General features: G+C 37.7%; 1 protein-coding gene across 1 annotated transcript in view; it reads left to right on the top strand.

Annotated features, from left to right (window-relative positions):
* Nucleotides 1–14,181: 14,181 nt before the first annotated feature.
* The window catches only part of LOC104143367 (uncharacterized), a 417,508-nt gene continuing 417,256 nt past the window's right edge, over nt 14,182–14,433 (top strand). The window contains exon 1 of the mRNA XM_068925206.1: nt 14,182–14,260. The gene's annotated coding sequence lies outside the window, so the exon portion shown is untranslated. The remainder of the gene's footprint in view (nt 14,261–14,433) is intronic.

The following is a 14,433-nucleotide window of genomic DNA, read 5'->3' on the forward strand; positions in this document are numbered from 1 at the left end:
AATTCCTGTTTGTCCAGTGAGAGTTCTGGCAGAATGGGTTGAAAGCACTTCATTCTCCATTTTGCCAAAAGCCTGATGGACAGTGTACTCTTGCTGGAGGGTACTGCTCACTTTATAATGCAATAAAAAGCTTAAGTCCTTTCTTGAAGCCCACAAATAGCATAACACTAGGCAGCAATTGTTTGATCAGATTGATTTTTTTAAATAATCTTCATACATAATTCTGTAAAAGCAGACATAAATATATTTGCATATTCCTAACTAGGTTATAAAGTAGTCAATCTTTTCCTTTAATTCAAAAAATTGTTGAAGTTCTTGTAAAATATTTCTAAATGTTATTGCCCCTCCTCAACAGTAGGCTGAAGTATACCGACAAGCAATAGGAGGCGCTATTTAAGGGTCTAAGCAGGAATAAAGTGCTCCCTTCCCCTCCCTGTCACGCTCTTATGGAGTCTGCGTTCATGTGCTTGTTCAAAGGAAACCGACCTTGCCTTTTTTCTTAATGAGTTTTTAGGAATGTTTGGGGAATTTTCAAAGCTGTAGCTCCTGATGTCATATGAAACCGTGAGACTCTCAGCTCCATATTTAAACTTTATGGGTAAAGACAAAGTTGCGAACGTGAGTTGTAAAGCCTCAGAAGCCAAAGGTAAAGTTAGGAAGTGTACATAGTGCAATAGCAAAAAGTTAACCTAGGAAAATGGATCTTATCTTTTTTGTAAATAATGACAATAGAATGGAAGATAGGAAGAGTAAGCTGAATACTGAAAACTTTCCTTCTGTGTTTTGTGAGCAATTTAGTTTCAGTGAGAAGGCCAAATAAGAGTAACATGGAATATTTTTTTTGCATTTGGCTGATAGCCCTACTATTTGCGCTTTCTTGTTTGCAAGAAATGTGCTTATACCTCACATATCTGGGCATTCCTAGATGATAAAAGGTTAGAGATGTGTGTGTGTGTGGCTGGGGGTGGGGGGTTGTGCAACAATATTTTTGCTCTGTGACTGCCAACTTTTACCAAATGACATCATCGCTTTAGTGTTTGCTTTGGCACATAATAAGCCCTAACAATACAGCAGAGCTCTGTATGTTACAAAGCTCAAAGAAGAAATATTGGCAGAAATTCTTCAATTTTTCTCTAACTGTTGGAAGTTAGAAAGCATTTTAACTGCACAGGTCAGATGATGAATAAGGCAAGAGTAAAACAGATTATAGGTAAGAAAATCATCTCTTAACTGAATCAGTTCAAGCCTTAAAAAAGTGCAGGTTTGCTTCAGGTAATATGCCAAGATTTGTGACAATTCAATGAACAGCTAGTTAAGAAAATGAGTTATAAATTAGCAGCAGGGTTGAGTCTGCATGGACTTCGGGACAATAATGGGTGTGAACTTTCTCCTAGAGCTTTCTAGTGCTACTTCTTGTGGAAAATTCTGGCTTCATTAACTTTTGCTCGCAGACACTGGACTATTTTTGAAAAGTATAAAACCATTCAAGTTTTTACAGTAGAACAAAAAGAAGTGTTTTTTAAGAATGTATTTCCACTTATATTCAGTTGGCTTTCCTACAAAATAGAAGGAATAAGGCTTGGTAAAGAAAACAACAAATTTGATACCATGGTGAAAATCCCAGACAAAAACCTGTCCTTTAGTTCCAGCTGGCTAGCTAGATTTTGAAACAGAGCAGTGTTACAGTTTGCAGGGTTCAAGGCTGCTAGGTCTGCAGTTAAAGTATTAAAGGTCAGCAGAAACCAGAGGAAGGGCTGGGGTGGATTCTGCAAGAACTTCTGCCTGAGTGGGAGACTGCTAGTCCTTTCATGGATACCATGGCAGAAGCACGTGACGGTGAACCTTTCTCACCAGGAGGAGGACTGTGATATACTCTTCCTCTGACCTCTCTCAATACTGAACTTCAGGCTTTATTGAATAAAAAAAGCACATGGGTATTTATTGATCGATACCTAAGTAACAGGAATAACAATCCACTAATAGTGAGTTGCCATTGTTTCAGTTATGGTGTCAATGTTATTTTACATGCTACAGTGAAATAAGTAAATCCTCTTGCTCAAAAGCTTTTATTGGGTTCTGAGTCATCCAGCAAAAGTACAGATGGAAGCAGTTGTGGATGTTAAATTTAAGGCAGGAGCGGGTAAAGAGAAAATAAAGACAAGGTTCTACTAAGTTTTACATTATACGCTGTCCCAGAGTTTGAATTTAATCAGTCCTAACTTTACCCAGTAAGATAAGATAAAATTTCAACCTGATTTTGAGACTCAACTGATGGATGGAAAAGGTTATTTTTTCACTGGAAAAGTGCCTGAAAACAGCCTGTCTTTGAGAGCAACAACAGAGATTTTAGCCGAAAAAAAAAGGAGTTAGGTGAGATGTTTCCTGATGTGTTTGTTTTGTTGCTCTAGATAACTTAGAGAAAATTAGGTGGATTTAAGGATTTTAATAAACTACTTTTAGACAAAGGAAGTTTCCTTTTCTGTGATATTTTTCCAGTTCCTATTTTCCATCTGTCTTTTCGTATTGTAAGCTCTAGGGGTAAGGTCTGTGCATTCGTATATGTTTGTAAAGCACTTGGCACTCTCCCTCTGTACTACTTCAATGCAAATACTAAAAGCCAACACAGTATAAAATATTAGCTTTTCAGTTATATTAAATCAGAATGGTTCACTTCTCTCTCTTTTCTGCTTTCTGTGAAGGATACCAATTCAAGTAGCCTGTAAAATAAATGGTGATTCACTAAATGATGGGGGTTTGATGTCATCTATGATGATTTTACTCCTGTGAATTTCTTTTTTGTGGTATTGCACATGGCTTTTCTTCATGTAACTGAAATTAGAATCAAGGCTGCACCAAAAATGGACTAATTGAAAGAGGCTACTTAAATTGTAGGTTGTTTCCTGTCTTTTTACTTCCTCATAAATTGCTAAAAACACAGAAGAACATGTCATATTGTGTCCTTTCCTGGCTCCAACTGATCTGGAAATGCATGGAGAGTAATAGGATGTTTCCGTCTGAAGCCTTTCCTTTTTATGGTAATATTTAAGATATAAACCACAAAGGAAATTATCTGAATTAAATGAAAAACTGAAGCAAAAAAAAAAAAAAGAAAGAAAGAAAGAAGAAAAAGAAGAAGAAAGGGAAAGGGGGAGATCTACTCCTCTTTCCTCCCAGGAGGAGGAGTTCTGCTACGTTCTCTTCCATGGCTTCCAGTGAGTCTCAAAAGCAAATGTTCAGCTATGATCTTGACAATTTCTCAGAGAACTCGTTCTTTGAATGAGTTGCAGCCACCTTCTGAAAAGCAAATTAAAAAGATATGTAGTTTTGGTTGCTGAAAATCACTATTCTTCTTGAATGTCTTAAGGATATATTAATTGCCTACACATAAGGATATATTAATTACCTACTGATAAACTCTTCTTTAAAAATGTTGTATTGTGATAGCAAGCACTTGAAGATAATTAAGAACTTTTGATAACTGAGAAATGTAGGGCACATGCACGTACATTGTATATAGTTACCCTGACTAGTCCTGAATGAGAGGATATATGTATGTGACAATACTATGCCACATGAGGATATCAGCTCAGGTATGTGAGCTGTTGTAGATATATGCATATGTAGCTGGTGTGTGTCTAGATAGGCATGTGAAGATGCCATTTGCACAAGGAGTGGTTGGGTCGTTTCGCTTTCACATTGTGATTTTTTCTAGTTGAGGAGCTAGCTGGGTGTCCTTTCATAGTGCTGTATTGTGCGCTATTGACACACCCTTAACTTAATGCTACTCCTTACATATTCATACTGTGCAGTGAATGAATTAGGACACCTGTTGGAAAATAGCATGCAACAATTCATAAGCTTACATATATTTTACTATACTCTCTTTGGAGTTTTCCAAGTTTAAATAGTTGATTTTTGCCATTTGAATTTTGAAGAAAGGAAGTAACTGAAACATACGTTTATGTGTTTATAACAACCCTCCATTCTGTGCTCTAATAACTATTTGAACTACAGCCTTCACAGTCAACACTGCTGTTCCTTGTGCTAGGAGACAATTATTATCTCAGCGGGGAATAGACATACCAGTCAAGTTGATCATGGGGTTTGGAGGGACCTCAACATGGGTTGCCTTTCTTTCTTCGGCTTCCTGCTGCAGAAGCTTTGGTCCAAATTTGAGGAAAGAATTGTCTGCGTTGTTTTGTTGCTAGGAAAAAATGAAAGATTCTTGTGACTTTTGCTTTTATAATAAAAAATTTTGGAATGTCCTGCTCTGAGCATAGATTTTTTTCTGGAAGAAAAGTTATTGTGGGAACATAGTAGAAAACGTAGTTGAGCTATGACGAGTAAAAGACAAAGGTGCTGCTGATCTCAGTGAGTCATTTAACCAGTTATCCAGGTTTATTTAGACTGTGAGCCCTTTGAGGCAGGGAGCATGCTTACGGATATGCTAATGTGATACCTACACACAGTCGATGACTGGAACTATTAGTCATTGCAGCAACATGTATGACTAGAAATAAGGAGTATGATAGTAAAAGCTCTACACAGAAATAATGAAAAATATCTTCAGAAGACAGATTTAGGAATGTTGCACAAAGTTTTTCCCACACTCAGGTTTGGGAATTTACCCCTTAAGAAGTTATTTGATGAAGAAAATAACTGCTTTATGACAAAAGAAAAGCTAAAAATAATTTTTTTTGTAACTATGCATTTCCCTTTTACAGAGTTAGCAAGAAACACTGACGATTTTTCTGTCTCCCATGACTGAAATATGAGTAATTGCACATATAATTGAACTGCCAGATATAATTTTTCAGATTAGGAACATACAGATTTCAGTTTAGTTTTATAGTTTGAAACTGATCTAGCATCATAGATTTGTAGGTTAATATGATCTATTGAGATAGATTTCCTTTGGTTTCTTTGTGCAAAATAAAGTCAGGCGGTGCACAAACACTTAATTCCATTAAAGATTAATTCCATTAAAGTATTGTCATGGTTGTGAAGTGATAAATGTGACAGGAATGAGCTTGATTCATGCCTGGGATACACTGCATTTTACAAGCCACATTTTCAAGGCAGATCTTCCAGACAGGGGAATTTTGTCTGGATGTGGGCTACAGCCACACAGGGAACCAACAATTTCAGGAAATTGGAACCAATCTATTTAGTATTAAACTGTGCATTGGGGAAGGAACAGTATAGCCAGGCTGTCCTGACTACCCATCAAGGCTTCTAACAAGCTGTGGAAACCTGAGGAAAGGCAGTAACAAAATCACTGTCTAGTTTCTCCTGAACGTGAGCCCAACTTCAGTAACTGTTTGCATCCCTCTCTGCCATTGCTAGCAGTGTAGACTTCATGGCTTTTGCTCAAAGTGGTACATTTAATCATTACCATATGACTTGTTTAGATAGTGATTCACAAAGTACGGTAGAGGAAAACCCAGCATGTTTGGTGTGGCAGTCACATCATCCCAGACCTCTACGCAAGCAGCAAGAGAGGGTGGAAGGTATTTACTAAATAAAATCTGGAGATTAGCTAGTCAGTGCAACACAGGAGTTAAACAATTGTCTGACATATTTTAAACTGCACTGGTTCAGAAGGAAAATAATTACATTAGTAAAAATTCCCTTTGTAAATTACACTTTCTGATGGAGAAGTCACAGGGTAAAAGAGTAGAGAAAGAATCACAAGAGGTTTTAAAATAAACTATGCAATAGAAAATGACAACCCTGTTATGGCTACCAGTAACACTTCTAGTACAGATCAGACCTTCTTGAAAGGCTGTGAGAGATGTCACTGAAGTCAGAAATACAGATTTTGCTGAACTGGGACATTATATCATATATATGTATTTTTTTTTCTGGCATACATACAGTCCTTTAAGTACCTCCAGGATAAGAAGCATATATACTCAGAAAAGGCTACTTGTGGGATAGCTGTAATTAACTTAGTATGCTTCCAATCCATCATCTAAATGATTCAAATATTTTCAGTATGCTAAATGTAAATAACTGCATGGGGGAGTTCATAAATTCAGCATATTGCTATGTTGTCTGTGAAGCTGCTGTACTGATTTTCCAACTGGAGCAATTATAGCATTGTTGTTTCTTTAATAAATCTTTTTATTAATTTTTGATGCATATAAATACACAAAAGTCATAAATATGAACAAATAATATTAAAAAAAGAAAATGCAAATGCTATTGTTTTGTAATACCAACAATAATCTTTCTAGAGCACTTTCCGTTCAGTTGTCTCCAAACATCTTATAAATATCAGTTATTTTCAAGCCTTCTGTGAGAAGGGCAAGCATTAGCATCTTCATCTGAACTGGATTCAGTTTTTATAAGTGCCTGCTAATTTAGCATGTTTGGAGGAGGAGGTTAGAGAAAGATGGAATACCAAATATGAAATGTGGGACAATGGAAAATGAAAATACCTTTTGTTGCCATTGATTTCCTCAAGGTCTTCCTGGGCCTTTGGGAGGAGAGAAAAAGGTTTTCATCTTAAAGGTATGTCAGGAAAAGAGTATAGTGCAGGACTGCTAATTCTCAGACTGGCTCTCTATCCACCCAATCATCCTGTCCTTTGTGTTCTCGTTATGACTTGAACATTGCTACTTGGTCACAGTAGAGCAAATTCTGCCATTCCAACTCGCTGCATGACAGCTTACCCCTTGAGAAGGTCCACTGTTTGCAATTTTAGTTGTTTTGTGCTACTTATCCAGTCTGTTTCTGCACTATGTGAGCTAGCCTCATTCTGCCACCAAGAATGAGACATGTTGCCCTCCCCTTGTCTTTTCAGTCTCTACAGAAATTTATTAAGTCTTCTTCATGTTAGGTTTCAATGCTGTGTTAAATATAATATTAATAGTAAAACTATAGTGTACTCTGCAAGTCTTGAAAGGGAGGTAGTGTGATACAACTTCTCCTTTGTGGAAAGTATTTGGAGAATAATGACATTTTAAAAAATCGATACAATTATCTCAATAGATACTTTTAACAGTAAAGTCTTTTTATTATTTTTAAAAAGGCATTAGAAACAAGAATTACAAAAGCGAAATAGAAGGAATGTCCTATATGAACTGGATCTGTATCTCCTAGCTATGTGCTACTTCAGCAGACATGAGCGAAAATTTATCAAGGAGTTATTTCAAGACTATGTAAGCCAAATCCATATTACAATGTTGGGGAAATGTCCTGGCTTCAAGAAATTAAATGAGCCTTAATCATTTTAATTCACCAGTCTCTCTTGATTTGTTCATATGATTTCACTAAGTAGTTTGATAGATTGTTTAAGAATGTTCTGTTAAATAAGTAATATTTACAAGAATTTCTTTCCATCCCTGCAGGGATAATAGAACATTATAATAGTTCCCTCACAGAGAAAGCTCTTAGCTTTTAGCTCCTTTTCTGTTAAATCTGAGAATCAGTTTGCCTCCCTAGCAGCAATGACACATTTATTCAGTGTAGATCAAACAAGGGGGTGTAAAATGACATGGAAAAATTCAGAGAGACTGGTAATGCTTAGAGGACACTAAATTCTCCAGAAAGAGGCCCCGGAGTAAGAAATCTTTGTACAGATTGTCTCAGAACAATCTGCCAGATAACAAAGTTTTCTAGAAAATTTTAGCTTTTGTCCCAAGGGCTTACTGATCTTCTGGAATGTCCAGAGACCGCAAGAGCTCTGCAGGAAGCCAGAACAAACTGCAGAGAGAGGTTCTCCTTCATCTGCTCTCCCCATAGGTATTATTTGGCTCCGTCATACTATATAACATTACTTAAAATTCATACTCCTTCATAAAACATTTTAGGAGAATGATAATGAATCACACAAGACATAGATCTAAAAGAAGAGCCCTGGTTCATCCCCATACGTACATGCCCATGCATAGAAAACATCTTGGCGGTAACTTTTTATGGCTTCTAAATATGACAAATCATGAATTTCTAGCTCATTTTTTCCTGCTCCTCACAGAAGTTCTGATTATCTACTATGAAATTTACCTAAACAAAGATTATATGGAGCAGATTTTCCTCCTTCAATTATGAGGAAGAGTTATCTGATGTTGTACCAGCCTTCCTCTCTGTTGCTTGCTGATTCCACACGCTCCTTGCAGAAAATGAACTGGGCACGAAATGGGACTGTAATGAGCAAGACAAGCCTGGGAAGGGACCTTTTGTAAATATATAGTCCTTACGGGCCTACAGAGGTTTTCTGGCAGACTTCTGAGACTGGGGAGAGTATGTTCCTTGGGACATCCTGACTGCAAGAAGGTGATTTGGAAGGTGAACAGGTATTTCATAATTTGGAGAAAAGAGATCTCTTAACTGCCTCGCCTTGAGGCTTTCTGACTGCAGCAGTGGCAGTTCTGGCTTCAGTTCTGAAAAGAGAGAGGTTTTTTGCCAAATTTCTAACCCAAGTACCTGCATTGTTACATGCTTAGTGCTGACATGCAAATACCGACGCTCATGCATATGTATGAATATGTCAGTGTCGGTCTTCAGCCGTGGATAGCTGTATGCTTGACTGGCATGTGTGTTGCTGATTACTTGATTCTTGGATTCCAATGATTTTTTGAGACAGCTGAAACCCCAATTTTTTTGCATTTTGTTTATTTAGTGAAATATCAGAAAGAAGAGAAGGAGAAGGTTGATTTAAGTTTGGAGTTTTGTTTTTCAAGGCTTTTTTTTTTTTTTTCTTCCCTTGGCTTTGGTGTTTTCTCTTAAGCTGTGTTTCAGCTTGCAGCAAGTGGTTGGCCACCCCTACCCTTCTGGTTCCTTGCTTTCTTTTACACTCTTCCAGAACATGTTTCATGCCTTCCCTCTTTCTTGTTTAGACTAAATTAGCCAATGAACAACCTGACCCAGCTGCTTAGCTGTTCCCTGATCTGCATTTTACTTCTTAATGAGCTCAGAGTGACAAGCTATTTAGGCTGCTCGTTCCAGCATCAGCTCTGACTCCATCTGTAACTTTAGTGCCACTTCTTTGTCAGCAATGCCAATTACAAATGTGTGCCTTTCTAATTTACAGCATTCTACTTCTAACGCCCACACTGTGCTCCGTGTGTTCTCTCTTTGCTTCCACTGTTTGTAGTCACCTGAGCAGACCTTCAGCTTGTCAGAGCAAGGGTCTGCTACATGGCTGGCATTGATCAGCCATCTATAGTCCCATATACAATTTGGCACTGCATAGATCATTTGCTCCCTTTCATCTGCCCAGGATTTGGAAAGCGTCGTTGGTTCACATGAGGTTCTAGGAACCTGTCTGTGGATTGATCCTTCTGTGAACTGGCAATCCTGGAGCAAATGTGTTCCCTCGCATATGATACTGCAATATGGGAAAAAGAATTACTTACAATGCATCTGTAGGGCTACATTATATTTTTCTTAGCCTCCCCCACATTCATCTGCAGAAAAATCTTAAATATGTTCCTCTTTTGCCCATGAGCAATTACTAGGACTTGCTTGTTTTCTTTCTTTCTTTCTTTCTGTGTATTGTTAAAAATGGAGAACCTCCTGAAGTCTGTGTGTAGCCAAGCACAGTAGCAGGGAGCAGGGGCTTACAATTCATTCTACTGAGCAGCTGAAAATGGACCTGCTCTTTTCTGTTTACTGTTGCTGCTGGGTATGCTCTTTTGACCATTTGGTCTTCTCAGGAGTAAGACTCAAATCTAGAAAGATGTTTAAGAGGATACTAAAGGAAGCAATCTGTTTGGCTCATTAGATTTTCAAAGGCACAGTTCCTCAGACTTAATGGCTAGTATATTTTAAATGAATTAAAAGAAATAACTACATCACATTGTTCATAATCTAGTTCGATTTCATTTCTTCATGACTGTGATGTTGTTCCAATTGGTTGGATTTGGAAAGACTTACTATCTCTGTCTGTACGAGATAAAACAAGAATAATCTTATACTGTGTGGTTTAATCCAACGTTTTACAGTGAGTTTGTTGTTTTCCACTAAATTTTGGCTCCCTGTTTGGATCATTTCTTAGAAAATGTGGAATATCCTCAGTTTCTGTAAGCTGCAAGAGAAATGAGGGAAGTCCCAAGAAATGATGAGCATCAGGTGGGCAGCAAGCTTTCATGAGCTAACAGGCTGCATTTCTTTTGTCAGATCTCATGTGGAAAGTTTAGCCAAAATGAGTTGTTATCAGCTAAGTTGTTGCTAAAAATGATTAAAACTCTCCATCTGCCATGGACAATAGAAGTATAGTTTGGCTTAATATGTAGTACAAATGAGTAGACTCTATATTTAGACTCTATTTTATATTATTATTTTTCTTCAGGGAAAAGAATGAGTCTGTTGAGAATACTGATGGGTTAAAATTATTAAAAAGATGTGTTACATTCTTATATGTTGAAAACCTAACAAAGAGGAATTGCAGACCAATATATTTACATAAGGAAGTTTAGGTCTTGAGCCTGTAAAGCTATCCATGTAGACTGCTGAGTTCAAACAGCTTTATTTGACAAGGCCTTGTACACAGTGATTTTGAACCCGCTACATTATGTTTCTTAAAGCTATTCTGGCCACCAGCCAGTATTGCGAGAGGGCAGAATAGTCACGGACAAACTGCTCATCTATTAAAGTTTTATGAATAGTCAATAATTGAGTTATGCAATTTGCTTAAAATATTAAAAATACTATCAGATTTGCAAATTTTATCCAAAATTCTTCTACAAATGTTTCTGCAAGGGAAAGGGTCTTCTGAAAAATTTTCAAAGCTGACGTATATAGCCAACATAATGAAGAACTGAACAGTGTTTCCAATTTCTTATATTAAACAAGTACAGAAAGCATAAGTGAATTGGATAGCCAAACCTGTGACCTTTCATTTTTAATACCACAGGTTTCAGTTTATTTATCTGTTTGTTGAGGATTCTTCACTGAAAGGCCAGAAAAGTCATGAAAATTATGGTCATAATTTTAAAATAATACCATAATATTCTGTGTTTATGCCTCAATAAATTAAAGTTGCTTTTTGAGAGGAAATAATTATAACCGTTCCATTCTACTTTCTATATGAGAGACTATACCAACGCCTTTAAGAGTGTTATAGTAGAATAACTTATTTTAAATTAGTGTTGGATTCTATTCACGTGCAAGAAGGAATAGATCCTCTCCCTTTTACCTTTTTTTTAATGTCTAGGGCTAACAGAAGTAAAAAGAAAAAAAAGAAAAAAGAAAAGAAAATGAGACAAATTTTTTTAGATGCAGTAGGAAGATATGACTGTGAACACAGAGTCTATTTTCTGCTCTTGACCTCCCCCTTTGTCTCTCCACCCTCTTTTAGAGAACATGCTAGGGGCATGCTGGAGGGCACAGTGTAGCGGTGTATGGGTTGTGTTGCAATCTGGCTGTTCTTCAGCTGGTATATGAGCTACAGGGCATGATTACAAACTGGCACAACTTAGAGCAGCCCTGAGGCTGCTCAAAATTGCACCGGGGCCAAACAGTCCCCAGATGGCCCCAGGAGATGACACTGCCTTTGTCACCACGTGCCCTTCCTGCACTGAGAATACCTTAGGGAAAAACGGAAAATCTGGCAAGCAAACAGCTCTAAAGAGTTAAGAATGTGTCATTTTTAAGTAGCTACTTTTACAATGTATAAGATCAAGATTTCCTCATTAATTTCCATTCAAACTGCATTGGCTGAAGAACTTCTGTGTCAAACCAGGTCATTCTTTTCTAGTCTTATTTTTTCTATTTTTTTTGCTTGTGTACTGAAATTAATAAATTAATACATTTTAAGACTAGAAGTACACATTACTATAATTTAGTTTAACTTCCTGTATTATATGTTGTCGAATTTAATCCTATAAGTCCTGCATTGAACCCTGTAACTTGTAGCAAAGCTAGAACTTACCTTTTAAAATGCTATTCAATATGGATTTAAGGACTCTCACTGAAAGAGAATCTACTATGGCCCTTAGTAATTTTTTCCAGTGATTAATTATTCTTAGTGTTAATACTGTGCATCTTATTTTCAATCCCCTCTCTCTTGTGATCCGGCACAGTTTCAATGGGCAAAATATGTGGTGTTTTTACAGTGCTCTGTGGAGAACTGCTCAGCACCGATCTACCTGAAGCAAATATGTTGTTGCACTCTTATTGCTCCCTTCTACAAGTGACAATGCATCAGTAATCTTTGATTCTCCTGAGTACTATTGGCATATCTCTAAATAATAGGGGTTCAAGTATGGAGTAAAAAAAAATCCTCCCTTCCTGATGATTGCCAGAGGAACACCTACCTTCACACAGGATGCAGAGCCAGAGCTTGCTGTGTGGACCAGAGGGGCGAAGACCATGGGTGCACTTACTCCCTGTCCCGTAGCAGCCTCAGGAGGTAGGGGTGAAGCTCTTCTCCTGAGTGTGTGTGCGTGTCTGTGAAAATGCTGACACTATGCTGCTCTATTTATTTGCAGATTACAGCACTTGTCAGATTAGGATTTTTCATAAATTTCCATGGAAGCTGATGTGGTGGTGGAGGTGTCTGGAGGAGTTCAGCCTCTCCCCTTAATTATAAAGCATAACTATTACTAAAAGGAAATCAAAACTTTTGCTTATTTGCAGGCTAACTGGGGCTATAAGAACTGCTGAGGGCTAAGAACTGGTTGCATTGCCTTCAATGCAGCCTAAAATCTTCTCTTCGTGAATGAAACAGTACAGTTGGTTTACGATTTTCTCTTCGTTTCTTCATCTCCAAATGTGCTTTAGTCATAACCTAGAGGGACCACCTGCGAGTGAGAGGGTAGTTTAGTCTCCATGCTTATTCAGTCCTTGGTCTCTCTGCTGAGACTGTCAAGCCAAGAATGCCAATTAGCTCAGCATTAACAAGCCTCTTTATGTGTTCTATTGGGCCTAAGAATTGACAGCTTGAATTCTGAATTTCCTTGGTTATGTGGATTTATGTTAAATTCTTGTTTCTCATGAAAATGCTCTCAAGCCACTAGTTGGGCTGTAACTAATTGTTCCAAAATTAGAACTGGGCGTGAATCAAAACCTGGTCCGGTTACCCTTGGACTTGGACACATTACCAAGTCTAAACTATACAGCTCGTGCTTAACTGTTTTCTGCAATGCTCCCCTGAAATAAGTTGTTTTGTCTAAAGCTGTGAAAAATCCCAGTCTTGTATGAGTGGGTGCCTATAGGCCTGATACTGGAGCAAAGAGTGGAGTTTGGAAAAAGTCCTAATCAGGGAGAAAGTTTTAGAAGTTTTATTTTTTTAAAGAATTTTAAATCCATGCTCTATATAACTTTCTTTGTACATATAGGTTGACATTAACCCATGTCCGTAAAAGTACTCCAAGTACTGGCTGCTTAAGGGCTATGATAGAGGCACTGTGCTTTCTCCCATGTTACCTTACATACTAGGAAGAGCTTTTTGTAAACCTCCAGAAAACCACGCTCCTCTGCTCCATAGTTCTCTTTCTACTTGCTCCTTAAAATTCTTCATCATTGTGACTACAAAAAAACAAAAACAAAAACAAAAACAAAGCCCTGACAATGATTAGGCTAGTGTCTTACTGAGATCACCACCTATCTCCATATCCTGATTTTTCTCATTGCTTCCTTGTGCTAATCTATCCCATCAAGTTCTTCCACCAGATGCGGCAGGAGTGATATTTTGGTGTATGTGTTCACAGATTCTGACCCTCAGGGTACAGTTGATGGTGTAGATCCCTACGCTTCACAGTAACACCAATATGCAATGATCTATAAGCACCTGCAAAAAGACAAAACCAGAGAGAGTGTTACTAATTCGGCTTTTTCCCGGGCTTTACAGCCCTAGTCAGCAAGCCTGAAAAATGTCTCCGTACGTGTTGTTTATAGCCCCGTTGCATTAGTCAGCTTCCTTTAATAAATCAGATACAAGTTGTGACATGTTGTTAATTCGATCACTAATAACCTGCTCAGATTGCAAATCTATGTCAGCAGGTTGGTGTTGATTAAGTTGTAGTCACTACTAACATATTGTTTTAAATGACTGATAAATTTTATTTGCTGCAGTGATAGACTGCCTGCTCTATTTTTTTCTCCCCTTGTAAGCTTAGAAAAATGACACAAATGGCCCTGAGGTGGTCCTCTATAGGCCTTTCTCTTCCTCTGTTCGCTGCAAAGAGAGCTGGTAGCCACTAGAGGGGAGGAGACTGCCGGCTTTACTGAGTGCTTCGCGGTAGAGCTTGAAGGTGCAGAAGCTGTCACAAGACTGGTTGCCCAACGAAGTGGTTTAAAATATGTTATGAAGGTTAGTAACAAAAAAATAAAAAATGCTTTATCCCCATCCCCCATTCCCCTTAATGCATTTGAAATGTTAATTTCTCAGCACATAGGCTCTCTGTAGAGTGTTAATATCACAGGTGATAACTGAGGGAAAAAAAACCAATGGTAACAAACATTTAATATGTTAAATCTGAAGGT

This window comes from Struthio camelus, chromosome 1 (genome assembly GCF_040807025.1).
Source record: "Struthio camelus isolate bStrCam1 chromosome 1, bStrCam1.hap1, whole genome shotgun sequence".
Classification (NCBI taxonomy): Eukaryota; Metazoa; Chordata; class Aves; order Struthioniformes; family Struthionidae; genus Struthio; species Struthio camelus.